General features: G+C 32.9%; 1 pseudogene; it reads right to left on the reverse strand.

The window, feature by feature from the left end:
- Positions 1-19,639: 19,639 nt before the first annotated feature.
- The window catches only part of LOC102988253 (3-ketoacyl-CoA thiolase, mitochondrial-like), a 181,691-nt pseudogene continuing 180,324 nt past the window's right edge, over positions 19,640-21,006 (reverse strand).

Raw genomic sequence — 21,006 nt, forward strand, 5'->3', positions numbered from 1 at the left:
CTAACTTCTCTTTTGAACTGCAGGCTTGCATACTTAACTGCCTACACTTCATCTCAACTTGTATGTCTAAGCATTAAATGGTTATTACATTTAAGTTTTAATTTTTTTCCCAAACGTGATATATAACAAGCAATTCCAATCTCAATAATGAGTATCATTGCCCTTTCAGCTACTCAGGTCATAACTTTAGTGCTATTGTTATCATGTTAAATATATCCCAAACCTAACCACTTCTGTGGTTTTTTTAAAATAAATTTATTTATTTATTTTTGGATGTGTTGGGTCTTTGTTGCTGCATGCAGGCTTTCCCTAGTTGCGACGAGCGGGGGCTACTCTTCGTTGCGGTGTGCGGGCTTCTCATTGCGGTGGCTTCTCTTGTGGAGCATGGGCTTTAGGTGTGCAGGCTTCAGTAGTTGCAGCACGCGGGCTCAGTAGTTGTGGCTCACGGGCTCTAGAGCACAGGCTCAGTAGTTGTGGCTCACGGGCTTAGTTGCTCCGTGGCATGTGGGATCTTCCAGGACCAGGGCTCAAACCCGTGTCCCCTGCATTGGCAAGCAGATTCTTAACCACTGCACCACCAGAGAAGTCTCTAACCACTTCTTAACTCCACCACTAATACCAAACTAGCCAAGCCACCGTCAAGTCTAATTTGTACTAGATCATTAGCACACTACCTGATCTTTCTGTTTCTTCTCTTGCCCTCTCCTAGGTAAATCTCCACGTAGTCCCAGAAGAATTCTTTTAAAGCAGAAATAAGATCATATGACCCCCGAGCTCTTAAACATTTCAATGACTCTGACTTAACATCCTATCCGTTTCCAACGCGTTCAATGTATTTCTGCCCCACTGACCTTCTTTTCCTTCCTTGGGCATGGAAAGCATGTTTCCTATTTAGGATACAAATTTTGCTTTTCATGTTCACCCATTCTGTAGTAATCCGTATTTCCTTAGACTTCCCATGGCATACTCTTTCACTTCCTTTGTGCATCTGCTCATCTTTTACAGAAGTCCACCCTCTTTGAATGATTTAATATGTATTTCTTTCCCTCTCTAACCCTTACTCTTGCTGCACAGATAATTATATACTTAGTAATTTCTTTTTCATTTCTGTAACTGGAATATCAGCTTCAGGACCACATAAGTTTATGTAGCACACAGTAAACTCTCAATAAATATTTGTTAAATGAGTAAAAGAATGAAAAGGTGGATGATTCAAAAGCTACAACCTTGGCCAAAAACAAAGAACAAATGGTTAAATTACTTTCAAAACATCACATATCTCCCAGAAAATAGCACACCCACTTTTAATGTGATATATGTATTCTTTCACAATAGTACGTATTTCTGTGTCTTTACATATACATGACCTCATGACTTCAGAAGCCATGCCAGAATAGTTGTGGTGGTGGGAAGTGAGAGAAAGAAATAGTACTAGACTATAACCAAATATGTTTTCCCCTTATTCTAACAAGAACCTTTCTTTTTAAAATATCTTATTCTCAAGTTTCTAATTAAAGACTATTTTTCTTACAGATCACTACTATTCTTATTTAAATATGAATTATACCAGCTAGATGAACAACCTATATTTTAATTAAGAAGATGTGACAAAGAGTGATAAGGTATAATACAGATCTGGAAAAAAATTAATCTGTATATTAGAAAATGTCTTCTCTACAGATCATATAAAGGGAGCATTTGCAAGATGACACAATTCATTATGGTTTATTGAGTATAGTTTGCAGAGAATGTAAGGAGCAAAGTAGTACATTAAGCTGTAAGTCAGAAAATACTGGTTAGTTCAAACTGAGTCACTAATTAGTTTTGTGACCTGTGGCAAGTCACTTAACCTCTCTGGATCTCAGTTTTCTTATCTATAATATAAAAGTGTTAGATTCAATTATCTCTAAAATTCAGTCTATGTCTGAGATTATATAAGAATTTGAAAAAAAAAGTCTCTGGGGACTCAAAGTGATAAATGCTATCCCTGTCTATTAATAGGAAAAATATGAATTTATCAAATTGGTTCAGTTAACTTTAGACCTTAGTCAAGCTAAAAGTTTGAATAAATTGATTTGAAAAGTCTGAACAAATTGAATAGACATACTGACTAAAACCAATTAGTCTATGTGAGCTTCAGTCCAATTTTGTTATATGATGCAGTGATAATATAATAATAATAAAAGAAAATCAAAATTTTATCCCTACTCAACAACTTCTTTATGAAATAGTTAAGAAGTTAATTTCTGGGCTAAATTGTCCTTGAATATAAAATATATGGATGATATTCCTATAACATTCTTTCCTCTATCTGGTATTAAATAATATTAAATAATCTTGAAACTGTGAATTGAGAATTACTTTTCTGTATTGTCCTCCAGTTCCAGCCTCAACCCCACTCTTTCAAAATCTCCTACTTTCTCTCATCATATCCCCTTCCTAACAGAATAAACGTCTTATTCATTTTACTTTTAATGTCATTCTGAGGATATTTTTGTTGTATCAAGCTACTAAAATGTATCTTAATGATAAAGAAAAGTAAATGATAAAGCAGAATTTTAAGAAAGGAAAAATATTAGTACTGATAAAATTATTATAAAAAAAAAGTAAATAAGGGTTTTTGGTTCTGCAGACTATCTGCTAGAACTAGATGGTCTTTTATGGTAGCCACAGGTGACTACTGAGCTCCAGAAATGTGACTAGTCTAAACTGTGTGATGTAAGTGTACAATGTTCACTGGATATCAAGACTTAGCCACCCCCCCAAATTATAAATATATCACTAATATTTAATATTGAATAAATATTAAAATGATAATATTTTAGATATTGGGTTAAAATAAAATATATTATTAAATTTCATTTACTTTTCTAATGCAGTTAGTAGAAAATCTAAATTAAAATGTGATTCACATTGTATTTCTATTGGAAAGCACTGACATAGAATGTTAAATCCTAGTATGTTCTTATTACAGTCATTTGAATAGTTAGAGATAGTACTAAAGGTCATCAAAACACTTAATAAATTTTGTTTTCAACCAAAATATTTATCAATAACCTGTTATGGCACTTAATGCATAGGTTAACATAAAAAGATTTAAAAGAATACACTGTCATATACTTCTTGCTATACATGTGTCACAAGACTAGTATTTTCACTATACAGAATGGATTAACCCAACTGAGAATGACTTTCTTTAAAATATTCCTATATATTGGGTTTTTAATTTTTAAAGTTTCAGAAAATGCTTTAATGCACACTTCCATGTAGGTTTCTGCCACATAGAATTTTAGTAAGTTATGGTACTCTAAAATAGGACACTATATATTTAGAATATTATATTACTTGCAAAAATAATCCAAAACAATAAAAAGAAGCAATTGTTAAAAATGAAATACATCCTATTCCTCCAAATTATGAGCACTGATGAAAATAAATGTTTAATTTTGTAATTCCATTCAGTACCTTTCATTACTCACAGGCTTACCAGATATGCTTTAACAGTTTAAAGTTATCATAAAATGTGACTTTTTATTAGGTATATTTTAGACTTCATTATTTTATGAAAAAACATACTTTCATCATATATATGTATCCGTTCTATTTCTTCATGAAAACTAACAAGATGTTTGAAAAATATATCTTCAAATATCAAAATATTTTTGAAGAGATGTGTGACAACAAAAATGACTTTTTCCAACAATGAGTAGAGATGCTGAATGTTTCTCTGAAGAAAACAGATATTTGATCACAATCAAATGGATGTTTTAAAAGTGGAGCAATTTGGGTTTTGGATATTTACATAGATTCTTTTTTATTTGACAAGCATGATGCTTCGTCAGGTTTACTTCAAAGTTGACATAAGTTTGCACAGTACCGCTAAGAGAAATCATTGTTGAAAAAAAAAGAAAAGAAAACTAGAATGAAAGCACAGTCACTATGGAAGTTTCCTGAGTTTTGCTTTACAATTAATTGAATTCTTGAGAGCTATCACCCACCTATGAATTTATAAAAATTGTTACTCTGAAGTTTAATTCTTTATTCCATTCCACTGATGGTTTCACCATCTGCAAATGGGTATAATAACCTTACCTAGTGTTTGATTGAATTTCTGTGTGTGTTAAATGAGATAATGCCTATAAAGTACTTAGCATAATCTCCAGCACACATTTTAGCTTTCACAGTTTCAACTTGCAACCTAACTCTTACAGTACAAAATACGAGTGTCTCTCATTTTATGAAGGCATTGATAGGCTAATTTTATTTTTAGAAAATATCACATATCTACTTTTATGCATAGTTTGGTTTCATTGGAGTAACTATAGAGAAGTCATCCTAAAATCATTTATATATTCATGACTTGATTGTTATAGTAAGGCATATGAACAGTTGGTTTAATTTAGCATCTCATTCCAATATATCTTGAAAAGAAACCATCTTTAGAATATAAAATAGAAGATTATGGATAGATTAATAAATATGAGTATGTGGTGAGGGGGATGCGTTTGACTCTCTTTTCTTGACTTGCTGTCTGTCACTGCTTGCTGAATGGGAGATGGCTCTGTAATTTACTGGGGAGCTCTAATTTTAAAATTTTCAAAAAAATTGTACGTCCCTGGAGAAACTAGCTTTCTGAGCACCATAAAGATGAGCTAATCTCACCCCTCAGAAAACCAAACCCTGCATTTTTCATTTCAAGCTGTTCACTGGTACAGCTGAGATTAAAAGCTTTTGACTCAGAGGAAATGCTTCATCTTACTCAACTAATTATTTGTTATCCACTTTGGGTGTTATACAGTGTACATTAGAATATATATTTTGGCTGCTCAGACTTATTTTTCTTTCAATTTTAATTTTACCTGTATTCTAGTGAGCTGAGTTTTCAATTAGGTAATGTACTGTTATTTATTTATGTGCACATTTTTCTTGGTATTTGTCTGCTTATTTGCTAATTGTTTTTTCTTTTTAATAGATAGAGAAAGATAGCATTTATCACTTTGACACCCCAGAGAATTTTTTTTAAATCATAGTATTTCAGACATGAAATGGACTTAATATATAATTGAATCCAACATTTTTATAGTATAGATGAGAAAACTAAGATCTGGAGAGGTTAACTGAATTGCCACAGGTCACAAAGTAATTAGTGGCTAAGTTTGAGCCAGTTACTATTTTCTGACCTACATCATAAGTACAAAGTCCTACTAGTTTTGCTTCAATATATTTTTCAAACGGTTCTCCTCTTCATTGTCAATACTACTGCCACATATGAGACCATAATGTTCTCATATAAAGGTTTAATCAATTTCATCTCAAGAGGTTTTTCCCACCTTCATTTGTGCTACTTCACAGCTGTTGAATATATTGAGGATATAATTCTTTCTCCTTCTTATTCCCCAAATTATAATCTTAGATTAGGCAAAAGCTTTTATTAAACAGGACCAAAGCCAGAAACAATATATGAAAGTTAATTTGTCTAGTTATATATTATTTTTAAATCCACTAAGGAAATCTTTGCCATAACAAAAGCAAAAGATGAATGACATAATGGGAAAAAATGAATGCGGAGCAGGTAGTATGTGACTAATATCCTTCATTTACAAATAATTCAGTGAAAAAAATAAGAGGTGGTAGGAAAAAATGAGAAAAATATATTAAATAGATATCAAAGTGATGGGGATGTGAATGAAAGTCAATCCTTGTATTCTCTCCTTATCATGTAAAATTTATCTGGTTGGGTTCAGTTAATGTTTATAAAACCCAGTTTACATTTCAGTAAAATGAGTCTCAGAGAGGTTGAGTTGTTCAAAGTCAGCATGTTCCAGTTAGTTCATGCGTGATCATCCAGGCCAGGCCAGGGTTCTGAGACAGCTTTAGGTTAGAAGTGGTCAGTGAGCCTTAGATATTTTAGAGATGTTGGTGATATAAATATATATATATATATATATATATATATATATATATATATAATGATACTAATCCTTGAACTTCATTGTCCAAAGTGCTTTATTGGAGAGGGAGGTGAAATTGGGTGGAGGAAGCACATCAATTTCTGGAAACCGCTAGGACTGCTTTTCCCTGGACTCCTGTTTCAAAGCATATGACAAAAAATTTTGCCCCTCTTTATAACCAGAAGCCACAGAAAGACTGATGATAGGCAGATATAGATAGATTTTTTAATATGAAACAATTTATACATTTGGTGGGGAAATTCTCCTGGCTGGGATATATTGAATTGTTTTACTATATCTTATGATTCTTTTTGATATCAAAATATCTCTTCAAATTTTGAGAAACTAGTTCCTATGCTTTGGAAATTTCTAGCAGTCAAGAATTTAATGATTTATTGAAGTCTGCCCTTATGGAATCATTATATACTGTGTGTTTTCTCACAATGATTTAAGTTAGTGTTTCCAGATGACAACCATCAAAAAAAAAAAAAACAATAAATAAGCAAGTACATAAAAATGTGTCAAGATTATTTGTTTTGGTATTGTACTCAGTCTTAATGCTGTCATAAGTGTTAACATGTGACACTAACTTAATTTATATTATTTTAAAAAATTCTTTTGTAACTGACTTCCATAGAGGTTATTAATCTATACAACCAAATGATTTCACTTCATTTGCTACTAAATTTCATTCCCTTTCACATGGGCAAAAAAACATTTGTAACATCTATTTTAGCTGAGAATCTGATAACAATATCAGTTCTACTCTCTAATTACAGGGGCTTCATTCAGTGTTCATCACCCATATTCTGAATGCACTCATAAAATTAGTTTGGTGTATATGAAAAGAAAACAACTTCATTACGAAAAATAAGAATTTAACTCTAAAGACAAAGAGAAACATTTTTTGATTTTTACAATAATAATTATTTTGAGTAAACAAAATAACCAGTACAAATTATCTGACTTTTTGATGGATGGAGAGCTATAATTCTCTCAATGACATTCTTCAGTAATTTATTTTAGCATTTTGTTCTTTGATTCTTCAAATAACCATTTCTCATTTTAAAAAAAGAATTTCTAAAAGGATGTAAATGATCCTTTGATATATACTTGATTTTTTTTTTACAAAGAGAATTGAAAATTTTTGGACTATATTTCCTCTAAAATTATACATATTACCTTAAAAAATTACTTCTAATCAATCCTAATTTCATTATATATAACAAAGCTAAAAACTTTAGAAACTTTTTCTAAAATTAAGTATCTTTAAGTAACGCTTACAACTATTTGAGTCTTTAAAAGAAAAGTTCTTAGCTATTAAGCTATTATATCATATTTACTAGAGACCTGTAATTTATTCTAAAATTCCAACTAATAATCCAAAATGAATAGAAAAATCAAATGTGATTTATTTTCTCTACATCAGATATTTTAAAATTTAAACACATAATGAAGTGGCAATTTCATTTTATCAAATAAAATGCACTTTCAGTTTTATTACTAGATAGACCAGCCACTAACTTAGTATTACCACTGGCTCAGGCACGCAGAGGAAGTTTAATTTTCTCTTTGTATTCTGGTTGACTTCTTCCCCTCCTCCTTGCACACCTGGAGTATTATAATCTTATAAATGCAAGATTGCATTACCTTCCCTCTTCTGTAACTTCTTCTCAATCAAAGCAAGTACAGTAGAAAGAGAGTAACAATTTCCCACGGCAACATCCCTCCAACAGTTTATCAGCTCACTGTGGTATCATACCTTCCAATAATCTCAATGCAAGACATCTTTACAAATGGGTCCTGTATATTCTTTACACAATGAAAGTCATTAGCAAGGATAATTAACTGAGACTGTGGTGATGAATAGAGCTGCATTACTGATCAGTGTAATAAAGAACAGAAGCCACTAATTACGGATATAGAGCCTTGCAGTTACCGAGAAATGTAATTTAACATTGCTGCCCAGATTCCACACAGACTAATATAAGTGCACAATTAAAACAATAAGGTCTTTCCACAGATAATGCTTTTGGGATCATTCCAGGTGTAAGAAAATGTGCCCATCTGCATGAAGTGGCTTGTGATCTAGTAAGTACAATGCCTTAAGAAAAACTTCTAAAAAATTAAACGTACTTAAATATTTTGCTAGATACTCTCATCATAACCTTGGTCTTCTATCACATACTTTAGTAATTTCTTTGAATTTTCAAAAGGTTAAAAATATTTTCCCCTTTATATGAGTATGCAAACAGCATAAATATAATAAATCTTTGCATCCATAGAGTTAGTTAGAATTGTCTGTTCCTTAGATACAAAGAAGGCATTTTTCAACTGCACAGAAAGCAGTAAGCTGTAGAGCAGTGTTTCCCAAAATTACCTGATGATAAGAATTATATGAGGCCCTTGTTAAAATTCAGATTACTGGAAAGTACCCTAGGCAATGAGAATAGGATCTTGAAGGGGAAGGCTTAGGATAGTGATTTCAATGAGAGCTCTGGATGATTTTTATCATTGGGCAACTTTGGTGCAGTAGAAAGAAATTGGTTTGGGGACTTTAATACTGGTTCTTTAAATCCTGAATCTACCTTTTCATAGATGTGTACCCTAGTGAGAGTCATTTCTTCTCTCTTAGTCTCAGATTCTTTATTTTTAAAATATGGAAATATATTATCAGTACATATATTAGAAATGTATATAACTTGCCTATTAATGTGTTTGTACATTGTACACATGCAGCAAATATCAGTTCCCTTGTACTTTCTTCTTACCTTTAAGGGTTCTTTTTATTCAGTAAATATATATATAGTCTCACCAAGAGTAAGGCAACTATATATGTATGTTTCAAATCTATTATAAAGAAGAGGAAGTAAACTCAGGAAAACAGCCTTCTATTGGTCTTCCTGGCTTTTGTGTATGACAGCACCAAATGAACATATCTGCCTAGACAGTGCCCTTCTGTCATGCTTAGAATTTGGTAGCTGGTACATCCTCAAGTTTTAAGTCAAGAGAATTTTAACATAAAGCAGGGGTTTACATCCATTTATATAAGATCATTTGTGATAACATTCTACTGCTAACAAAAAATTTTAATAATGTCAGGTAACATATATAAATTTTTAAAAATTATTATTAAAAAGTTACCATACATAATATCAGCAACTATCCAAGTATTTAGAAACAGCTTCTCATTATTATTACTTTCATAGAATGCAAGAAAAATGTTTTGGAGTCTAGTACCATAATTTAGAGGCAGACTCAGAGATAATAATTTTAAAATGCTTATCACTGAGTTATTTTGCTATGATTATCTTTTTGATTCTAATAAGATTATAACTGATATGGTAGCCTCTCAAAATTGTGTCAATAAGAAGCCTTGCTGGAAGAGTTTCCTCTTTGAAAGGGAAAATGCAGTCTTTTTCTCCAAAAGTATAATCCTTATCCTTGACTGGTAATTATACACCTGTTTACTTGACAAATATTTCTTGATGACACACATATAGGCCAATTGGAGAATAGAAAAATTATTTCGACACAGAAGAGGTCATAAGGATCTTCAGTTCTACAAGTTATGCACATACATTTTTACAAAATGGCTCAATGATTGACAAAGAAAAGTACAACTGTGAATTCAGAGGAGGGCTAGATTACATACAGCCTGGATGACCAGCTAGGCACTATAACACTTCATAATTTATTTAATGGTGTAAGTCAGTTCATAGCTAACTGAGCTAATAATTAATAACAATTGGGCTAAATAAGAGCCAATAATACCAAAAAAAGTGTTTCCTAGCTTTTGTTTTATATTTATGTAATTTCCTGATATATATACCCACTGGTCAAATTAAGCCATCTCCAAAATAAAGTTAAATAAAAAATTAAAAACAATATTTTGAGTTACTCAGCTCTTTTTTCTTTACTATTTTGCAATTTCAACCCCAAACCATTTAAATTTATTTGTATTTTGACAATAATAATTTCATACATACATGGAGTTCCTTTTCACTCTTCATCATACTGTCCACCTTTTATCAAACTGGCTAGTTTAAACTCTCATGCAAAAAATATCTTCTTACCATAGACTTTACTATCCACATTGTTTTTAATCTTACTCCTCGTAAAGATGCATTAACTCAATGACAATGTCAGGCTAAGCTTTTGCAATAAATTAATGAACAAAAGAGCCCATGGAGTTTACTTCTTAATGGAAAGACATAATAAACAACAACAAAAAAATATTACCTTAGAAAGTAATAAGAGTGATAGAAATGATAGAGCCACATAAAGCAGATGATGGCTGAGAGAGAGTAGAGTGTTAATTAAAATAATCAGGATAGGCCTCCATAGGATTGTCATACTTGAGGAAAATGTGGAAGAGGTGAGGGACAGAATAATCCAAGCAGAGACAAGGACTAGTGCAAGGACCCTAAGGTAAGAGCATGTACAATGTATATTCAAAGGTGATATTTAATATCAAATAGGTTACTAATAGAGATAAAACCTCTAAGTCATGATGCATGCAAGGTATGGCTACTGGGGTTCTGCATTGAATTTATTACTTCAGAGCTTTAGGCTTCTAGTCAAACCATAGATGTTCATATCTTTTTTCAATTAACTCTATTAATCCTCTTCTACTCTGGAAAGGAATCCACAATTTTCAGCCATAGAAAAGCTATTCTGTCATGAACTCTTTTTGAAGATGGAAGACAAACAGAGAAAAATGACAGGATAGTCAAGGCGTATCCTGAATGTTTGAAGCAATAAAAGTAACAGAATTGGAAAACACCAGTTCCAATCTAACAGTAATGATATCCTTTACCCAGAGACATTGATATTCCCCATATCATTCTTTTTATGTAAATCCTAAAAATATAAATAAACAGCAAACAAAATGCAAATTTTATAATTATCTTGCCTCCCTCTGACACTCAATGATTAGCATGGGTTCAATTTTTAAAGAGATGAAAAGAATAGAAAGAATAATAAAAGATTGGGGGTTGTAAATAACAGCAAAACTAGGTATCTGAGGCAAAATCATTGAATTAGACATAAAGCAAAGCTTTGAGTTTCCAAGAAGTCTGTAAATGGAAAGTTTTAGGCTCTATCATTCTCACAATAGAATAATAAGAGCATTTTCTGCTATTAGCTTCAGCTTTTTTCTAAAAGTACCACTTTATAGATCTTATTATCCTCCCACAGATAATTTCTATGTCTAGTAAAACAGAGAACATTACAGAGGTATGACAATATTTTATCGCTCTTCAAAGGCTAAGAAAAGTATTTTTAAAAGTTCAATATTATAAATTAGTGACTGGCACAGAGTAAATATTCAATAAATGTCAGCACCTTCTCAACGCCTTAACTCTCTTCACTTGTTCTCATTTTATATGTGCAACTAATTAACAGTTATTTAGAGATTTCTAATGAGGCTCTCACTTGTGCATTAAAAAATGGGTTGAAATAACATTTGATAGAAATATATTCCATAAGCGGTTCTGTGTTACTGTCAATAGTGTACTGCTTCTGCCCCTAGACACAGAGATGCAACACCTCTCAGAGGCTCACTTATTACCATATCTAATTAGTTTGTTTACCTTAATTAAAATTTTGGCAGGTTTTATTCGAAACCTCACATTTTAACTACACAGTAAGAAATTTATAGGTACTTATAGGAACACTGAAAAGCGTAGCTTGAGAAGAATATGAAACCACTAAGATAAAGACACCCTTTAAGGAGTAAGGAGATTAAGAAGTCTTAAAGCTAAAGTGTGTAATCAAGGCTTCAATAGTTCACCATCAGCACCCCACCCTCCTCCACCAAGTAGTCCTTCACCCTGTCTGTGATAGGAAAAAAATGTTTAGATCAGATATTTCAAGCAGTCATGAATTGTAGAGAAAGCACTGGAGTTTCAGTTATATGCCAAAAGATAAAACATCTTTTTAAATGCCCTTTCTTACTCACTAATTGCTTTATGTGTTTACTATTTAAAATGCCTACAATATAAAAAAGTTTAGTAAAGAAGAAAGGAAATCATGAGAAAGGAAATAATATACTCAGGGTTAAGATTAGCAGTCAGAAATGCCTACTGTAAAGTCCTGAGTAGATGTAGAGATGTACTAAAATGTTGACTCTAAAATTCCTGGTGATCAAAGCAATCAGCATAAAATTCAGAGATATAGCCTCTATAAGATTAGAGAGGCAGGGACAGAGGGGAGCCAGTGTTCAAAAGAGATATACCTTCTACTGATAACAGAGGCCTAATAGAAATGTCTCCTTTGGGATACTGTAAAGAGGAAGCTGTTCCATATATTGACTGGTGTCCTCAATAACATTGACACAAAGGGAAAGCTAACAAGTTTCTTATGATTGTTTCTTTTAACATTCAGAAAAAAAGCTGGTGGTAAATGCTTATGTGCAATTGAGAAAGCAATTCTATCAGGGGCTAAGACATTGCTATCCAAGTATATACTTCCTTGGTGGTCTCAAACCCAGATTTAGTCCATTGGGATCTAAGAGAGAATAACCGTTTTAGGTGTAGAGAGTGCATTCATCATGATGGGAAGAATGTCTTTATTTCACTCTTTCAAAAGTTACAGGATTAAAAAAAAATTTTAAGGTAATTCCCCAAATTAAGCTCCAATAGAAGTAATATCATACTTCTGTAAAGTATGTCAAACAGTATGATGGTTTAATGATCAGTGTTCCAAAAAGGGAATCACCATGGGAAATTGCTGTTTTGATTTTTTTATTCCTGAGGCCAAAGCAGTAGTAGCATTTTTATCTGGCCATATTCTCTATCAAGGTTCACTTTGAAAACTTCAAAGGCCACATTTGCAAAAAGAAAATAGCTCTCATTTTCATTCCTCTTCCCTTTGAGCCAGCATGTAAAAATGGCAATCCTTTTAATCTCAGGGAAAAATACTTTTAGACAAACTATGTAGGTGTTCTTTTTTTTCCTGGGAATATATTAAAAGTAATGTGGAAGAACTATTATAGGTAATGCATTGGCACAGTAAGGCATTAAAAACAGAACAGGTAGAAATCATCATAGTTCTCTACCAATTTAGACTTCTTACATTTAAGACATGACACATTAATGGAAGCCTTTAGGGCAACAATAAAGTTAAATAATATACTCAAAGATAAAATGATCTAATTTTTCCTTTTAATAACAATTACTCTACATATTACTAGAGACTGTAAAATAGTAATAGATTGATTTAGGATGCTGGCATCTTATATGAAATATATTCCCATTGTACATGAGTGCATTTTAGTTCCAATCTTTTTTTTTTTTTTTCTTTTTCTTTTTCCAGCATCAAGGGACTGCTGCTTTGGGAATAAATGGGAGACCAACATGAGGACCATACAACACCTAGTTTTGGCAACCAAAATTTTCCATTCATCTTATGGTTTCAGTGGTTTTATTCAACATTCTACCACCTCACTGAAAAGCAGGGCAATGGTGAGGAAACTACCAAGTGTTATCTTTGAACTAAGGAGTAACCTACTTTAAAGTGTCCTGCTATTAGTTACAGATGACCTAACATATGTCCCTGTATATTTTTATTATTATTTTTCCTGTTACAAAATCTTCAGAGAAAGAATTTCTTAGAGTAAGTTTTTAATCTAATATTCTCAAATTTGCTTTTTATTGCTACCAGTACCACCTTTCAGATAATTTTTAGTAGATTACTATGTGAAGTTTTACAAGTTTATATATTCTTATATAAGACAGAAATTTCCCAGGATGGTATTAGTATTATTGATATATCATTGCAAAATGGATTAGACAACATAAATCTGAATAAACCTTTTATACATGAAGTAAATAGCCATGGATATAAAAATAATATTATTGGGCTTCCATAGATATTATCTTAAATATTCTTTATACTTTATTAACAGATTTTTCTGAATACTTAACTCTATGTGCATTTTACATTAATATATAAATAAAATTAATCTAATTTCTCTAAATCCTAAGAAAATCTCCTAATAATATTCAAATTTTAGATTTTACAACTAGCCTGAATTTAAGATTCTGCAATTCCCAGATCACTGAAAATCAAAATGTTTTCTAACTTATGGCAAAACCTGATATGAATTGACTCTGATGCTGTATATGCAGTCTTTATTAATCACACTGAGTTTGAATATTCATATATTTTGCTGCCAAAATATGTGCTCAACCAGATTCCTCAATGGATATAACATGTGCAATTTATTACCTTTCTTAAATGCAAAAAATTCAGGCTTCTGTTCCCAGGGGATACTGGGCCTGGATAGACATATCACTGTGGGTAGATAGATACATTAAATGGACAAGTTGAATGTAAAATAAATGGAGTATAAAAAAATAAAATGGAGTATAAAAAAATTAAAAAATCATTTTAACTCACTGAATAAAATAATAATTTAGGAAACCCTACTGATATAAACAAACACGCAAAGAGAGAGCTCTCCTTACAATAGGAAGCTAGTTCATATATGTATATATATTATAATATAGTATCATATATTGTATTGTAAATATAATGTGTAGTTATAATTATATATATAAATAATATACATAATATATAATGATGAATGTATGTATTATAAAAATATATACATATATAATTATAAAATCATCAATGGTTGATAATACTGGTGACTGAAAGTTTGGTGAGCATCAAGATTTTTAAATAGTTTCAAAATATCTTCTTATGATTCCTAAATTGATCACATAGGAAAATATAGTAAATTTATAGTGAAGAAACCTAGTAGACATCACCTTAACCATGTGACCAAATTTAACATCATCAATACTGAGACAAACCAGAATCATTTTCTTCTTGATCTCATTTATTGAGAAGAGACAAAAAAAATCACTCAGAGTATTCTGCCACAAATGTATACAGTGAATTTGATTATGAAAAAAAATCATATCAGATAAACTCATATTGAGGAATATTCTACAAAATAACTGATCTTTATTTCTCAAAAAAAAAAAAAGAAAAATTCAAGTCAGGAAAGACAAAGGCTGAAGAAATGTGCCAGGTTACAGAAGAGACATGACAAGAAAATGCCATTCCAGCTCCTATAACTTTGATAGAGATGATTGGCAATGGAATTTATTCCAATCAAAAAGAAAGAAATAGTCCTGAATATTATCAACTATATGAAAATAGTGCTAATTTTGAAGCAAATGAAATGAACTTTTTAAGGGAAATAATTTAATAAGAGAAGTTAAAAATTGCCCTTCTATGGCCACTAATGGCTGGAAGTGGTAGAAGAAAAAGAAGCAAATATGTGAACATAATGGAAGAAAATGAGAGACAATAAAAGAAAATGAAATACAGGCAATTATGGTGAGGAAAATAAAAGTCCTCTAGAAATACTGAGTCCTAGATATCCAGGAAACAATTAAGTGAGTTACTGTAGTATGGTATAAACATAATTGGTTTTAGTCAATAGAAAAAACAGTTTGAAATAGTTAACATTTAAGAAAATTTAAATGACTCATTAGGAAGCAGAATATATAAAGTTTTGAAAGGGAAAGAACTTTAAGTAAAAAATGCATGTTTTGTGAGAAACAGATCAGATCCTTGAATAGTTTAATGACTCAAAGAGTCCACACTTGGGTCTCAAGCACATTTTCCTGATAAGATACTTTAGTTGTGAAGTATTTTGCAATGTAACCATCATGTTAGTTTTATATATTTAAATAAATATAAATAAATAAATAAAGCATGAAAGAATGAAGAAGAAATTTTCTTCTGCAATGAAGTATACATATATGCAATTAGTTATTACTTCTATATTTTTTGTCATTAATGATAATGACCATCCACCAAGCCAGAATTGGAGACTAACTCTTTTGTCTCCCAGAATCTCCTCATTAAATCAACCACTTGGACATGATTTTTCTTCTTTTCATTTATTGTTACAATAATAATTCAAAATTTTATAGTTTATCTAGTAGATTAATTCCTTATTTTCTAAATTTCTTTTCTGATTCCTACTTGATTCTTATTAATTCATCATTTCATCATTCACACTCCAGAAAGTCTTGTTTCTTCTTAAAAAAAATGTACTGATGCCCTTCCACTGCAGAAATTTCTTTAGTGGCTTCTCATTGCATGTGGAATGAGGTTCAATTCATTATCATTGCCTATAGTTTTGAATAAAAAAAAGTCAACACAGTTTTTAAAAAATTAAAATTTAGATGCTTGACATTTTAGTTATAAGCCTTATATTTATACATGATCAGTGAACAGAGTTACATACTACTACAAATAATAATAACTATTATTATTATTATAGTTATTCATCTTGGCTTCAGTAGAGGGTGCCATTTCTGTAAAAAAAAATGTAATTGGATTATAGATATTAAAATCACCAGATGGGGAACTGTGGTACTAGTAATGTTCTACGTTTTTTTTTTTTAACAGCTTTATTGGAGTATAATTGCTTTAAAATTGTGTGTTAGTTTCTGCTTTATAACAAAGTAAATCAGCTATACATATACATATATCCCCATATCTCCTCTCTCTTGTGTCTCCCTCCCACCCTCCCTATCCCAGCCCTCTAGGTGGTCACAGAGCACCTAGCTGATCTCCCTGTATGTGGTTACTTCCCACTAGCTATCTATTTTACATTTGGTAGTGTATATATGTCCATGTCACTCTCTCACTTCGTCCCAGCTTACCCTTCCTTCTCCCCGTGTCCTCAAGTCCATTCTCTATGTCTGCATCTTTATTCCTGTCCTGTCCCTAGGTTCTTCATGTTCTATCTTTTGACCTGAGTACTGGCTATATAGGTCAGTTCAGTTAGGGAAAAGCCATCAAGTGTAAAATTATGGTTTTTGCAATTTTTGGTATTATATAATAATAGAAAAATCTTAACAATTGTTTGGAGATTTAGGGTAAAAGGTACAATAAAGAGGAGGGAAAAGGGATAAAAGAAAATATATATTAATATATTCTCATTTTAATAAAAAATCCCATGAAAGATCTAAATTTTCCATGTATGATTGTTAAATTAAGGTTAATTTATCTTAATGATTATCATGAGGTTCTTATAGTAGCACTTAAATTACATATAAAATATATAATCCTAATATAGCTATTTATTTTCTAATCAAGAGCATAAACCTTCCAAAAATTCCCTTCTACATCTTTATAGCTGAATTTATTTTTCTGATTTTTTTTTGGTTTTTTTCAAATCGTGTCCTTCAATACAGAAACGGATATTGAATTTATCCATATTTATTTAGGTCTTTCCTCAACCCTACTGCCAACCCATGTGTCTTATTCTTAGCTCAGTGAGCTGGCACTAGTTTTGTACCTCAGGATGTTTGCTCTGGCTAATTTAGCTAGTGATCTTCTAATGTCTGGTGTTTGGCAATAACGTCCCAGTTGGAGTTTTCAACCAACAGCAGTTTGTATTTAGTTTCTGAATCTCTGTTTTATAGTCTTAGTACCTTCCCTTCTACTGCATGAAGACAATTGCTCCACGGATACCTGAACCTGAAATGAACTGAAAATATTTTACAGCTTTCAACTTGCCAGCAGTAGAAGAAATATTCATACCAATCCCAGCACTCTGAACAGCTGTTGCTATAAGGTGATGTTGCTAAAGAATCCCAAAATAGAACAAGGCAAATACCATCCCTGCAAGGTTTCCACTATGTTTTGGAGATATCCAGCTGGAAACTTAATTGTAATTTAAACAGAGAATGGAGAAACAGCTTTCTTGCATCTATTCACCATACTTTTATTGAATTGGATAATTTAATCAACAAGTCACAATACTCTCTAGTGCTGTGCTATGTAAAATTCTGGGAGCAGAGAAATTTGATCTTTGCTGCCTATTTCTTTCAAATTCCTGTATTGCATTCCTCTAGGATTTAGGTAATATATCCCCCATTCTAATCAAGTCTTTAAACACATGCAATCTATTTTCTGTTCTTTGCGTTAGCACCCTACCTCCAAAGACCGCCAGGAACACTGCTGTGTTTATTCTTGTTTGCAGCATTAAAGGGCATACATATGGTGAAACGTGAGGTGTCTTGGTAAGAAGGTGTATTAGAGTTCTCCAGAGAAAAGAGAACCAAAAGACTATATATATACAGGTATTCCTCGCTTTTTGAACGTTTGCTTTACACCACTTTGCTTTTATGAAAGACCTGTATTAGTACCTGTTTTCACTAACCAACAGAAATCTAAAGAGGTTTTTCACTTTTAGGAAAAAATTGCTTCTTTGCTTTATGCCATTTCAACTTACAAACGTTTTCATAGGAACACTCCACTTTTTCAGAGAAAAAGAATGAGAGAGAGGGAGAGAGAAAGGGAGATATTTATTATAGGAACTGGCTTATGCAATTTTTGAGGCCAAGACATCCTACAACGTACCATCTGCAAGCTGGAGAACCAACGGAGCCAGTGGTGTAATTCAGTCCAAGTCCAAAGATCTGAGAACCAGGAGGTTTGATGACTGAGGACAGGAGAAGATGTCCCAGCTCAAGCAGAAAGAGAGCAAATTCATTCTTCCTCTGCCTTTTTGTTCTGTTCAGGGCCCTCAAAAGACTGGATAATGCCTTCCTACATTGCGGAGGGTCATCTGCTTTATTCAGTTCACCAATTCAAATGCTAATCTCTTCCAGAAACTCCCTCACAGACACACCCAGAAGAATGTTTGACCAGCTAACTGGGCATCCCTTAGCCTGGTCAAATTGACATGTAAAATTAATACCATCAGAGTGGGTATTAAAAAGAAGCCTATTATACAATTTAGGCTTTGCTTGAGTTGTTTGGAGGAGCGTTTAAGGAAGCAGTACCTTGCACTGGATTGTATCCTATCAGGAGCAGGAAGCAATTCTATGATAAGGTATCTCAAAACATCTTACAATGATACACCAGAGGGAGGCTAATCCTGTAATTATTTAAGAAACAGCCATTGCTCATATTAACCAGGGAAGGATTATACTTGTGAAGCTGTGGTTGGGTAGTGCTTTGTCTATGCTCAGCCATGATTAAGGAATGGTCTTGTTTTTGTCTTTATCCATAAAGATCAAAGAGTGGTCTTATCTGAGTTTGAGGTTCTGTGACAAAGTTTATTTTCAGCAGGAGATGCGGAAGCCTAGCTGTGAGTGCCAGGACAGCTTGAAGCAACACCAAGGCCTGGCTGAGAGTTATGAGGCCACAGCCTGCATGTCAGGGGCTTGCTCTTTCTCACTTGTTTCTATTAAAGAATGTTCATAGAACATTCCATTGTAAAGTATAAAATGTAAAAAGAAAATCATAAGAAAATTTAAGAATTCCTCAAAAAGGTATTTATTCATGGATTCATTCATCTATTTACTTTTGGAAATTAAGGCAACACATTCAGTTTCCTTGCAATCATACGATCTAAAGCATGTGTGGTGGTCATTGGCCAGAATATGATTTTTTTAAGGCCTTCTATAATTAAACTCCAGTTCAGAAATACATCATATTTAGTGCAAATTTGAGAAAACTTATTTCTGGCCTGAGCTCTTGACTCATGATAAATACATCTTTACCTCATCAACCCTTGATCACGCTCAATCACTGTTTCAGTGGCAGGGCATAGCCAGTTTTAGCAGCTGCTCTAAAGGTCCCCTGTTCTAATGTGGCCTGGCCAAGTAAAGTAACTGTGGGCCATGGTGGGCTCCTTTCTCTCCTCAGGCTGGGCTCTGAATGATGAGTGTCATACCTTGGCCAACTCTAATGCAAGCTTATGCCCCTGCACATTTTCCTCCTCCACATCTTAATTCTTGAACTATATGTGCAATAATGCTTGATCCAGATGCTCCCAATGGCTGATCCCAAGTAACGGCTCTTCCATTGAAATTGGTTATACCTGGGTCGAGATCCAAGCTCTTCTCAACTGCCAAGTACTGGGGAGGAAAAGCTCCATTTACCTCTATTAAATCCACATCCTTAAGACTCAGTCTTCTTTTCTTTAGTGCCCCATTGGAGGTAGGGACAAAACCAATATCTATGACAGAGAAGTCACATCTAGATACAAAATAGCTCACAATTCTTGTCAGTATAAAGTTATGCTTTTTAGCAGCATCTTTACTAGCTATGAAAGCATCAGATACTTCTGGTACATTCCTTACACTGATGGTCCCTTCTTCCTTGAAAATTGGAGGAAGTCTATTTAACTGCTTCAGGCTCGTTGGGACCAAACCAGCTCATTACTTGCATTGTTTTCCTGTCCTTGTCTTTACCTCAACTGGTACCATCTCATTATTAAAGTAGCCAGCATCTTTAGCAGCTTTCCATCTCTGCTCTGACTACAGGGTGTATTTGTTACATTCTTCTCTGCTAATTTTATGTTTTGCAGCAAGATTCTTTGCAGTAATTCCCAAGGGTAGTTGGAGATGATGCTCTGTTAATGCTGCTCGCAAAGAATCTTCCAGCTTGAGAGCTTATCAAAACTTGGCTCTAAAACGCATGTTTCTGACACAGTAAGGAGCCATATTTTTGGCTCCTCCACACAAGACAACTTCAGCATCTTTAACACACATTTCCTGACATCCATTCACAATGGACTGGAAACCAGAGCCACAGAGCCTATTAACAGTGAGAGCTGAGGTCTCTTTTGGAACTCCCACATCAAACTGACGTGCCTTGCCAAGTATGCAGCACCTGAAGAGCTATTTGCCAGTTTATTATAAAGGATACAACTAAAGAACAGACAAATAGAAGAGATGCATAGGGTAAGATATGGGGAGGTGGGGTGTGGACCTTCCACACCCTCTGGACACCCACCTGTCCCAGCACTTTCATTTGTTCACCAACTTGAAGCTCTGATGGGTTTATTCTTCATTCATAACAGAAGGATTTGCAAAACAATGGAATTAATTTTTAATAGTAGAATTTTTGTTAATCAAATTCTGGAGAGGATAGTATCATTTGATGCAATGGGAGTTGTAGGTAGAAGTTTTAATCTGCCTCTAAAAATTTGGCAAATATAAGGTTAATCTCCCCTGCCCCCCTAGTATTTGCACTTGAGATTTTCTTTATATTTAGTTTCTAAGTT

This window comes from Physeter macrocephalus, chromosome 2 (assembly GCF_002837175.3).
Source record: "Physeter macrocephalus isolate SW-GA chromosome 2, ASM283717v5, whole genome shotgun sequence".
Classification (NCBI taxonomy): Eukaryota; Metazoa; Chordata; class Mammalia; order Artiodactyla; family Physeteridae; genus Physeter; species Physeter macrocephalus.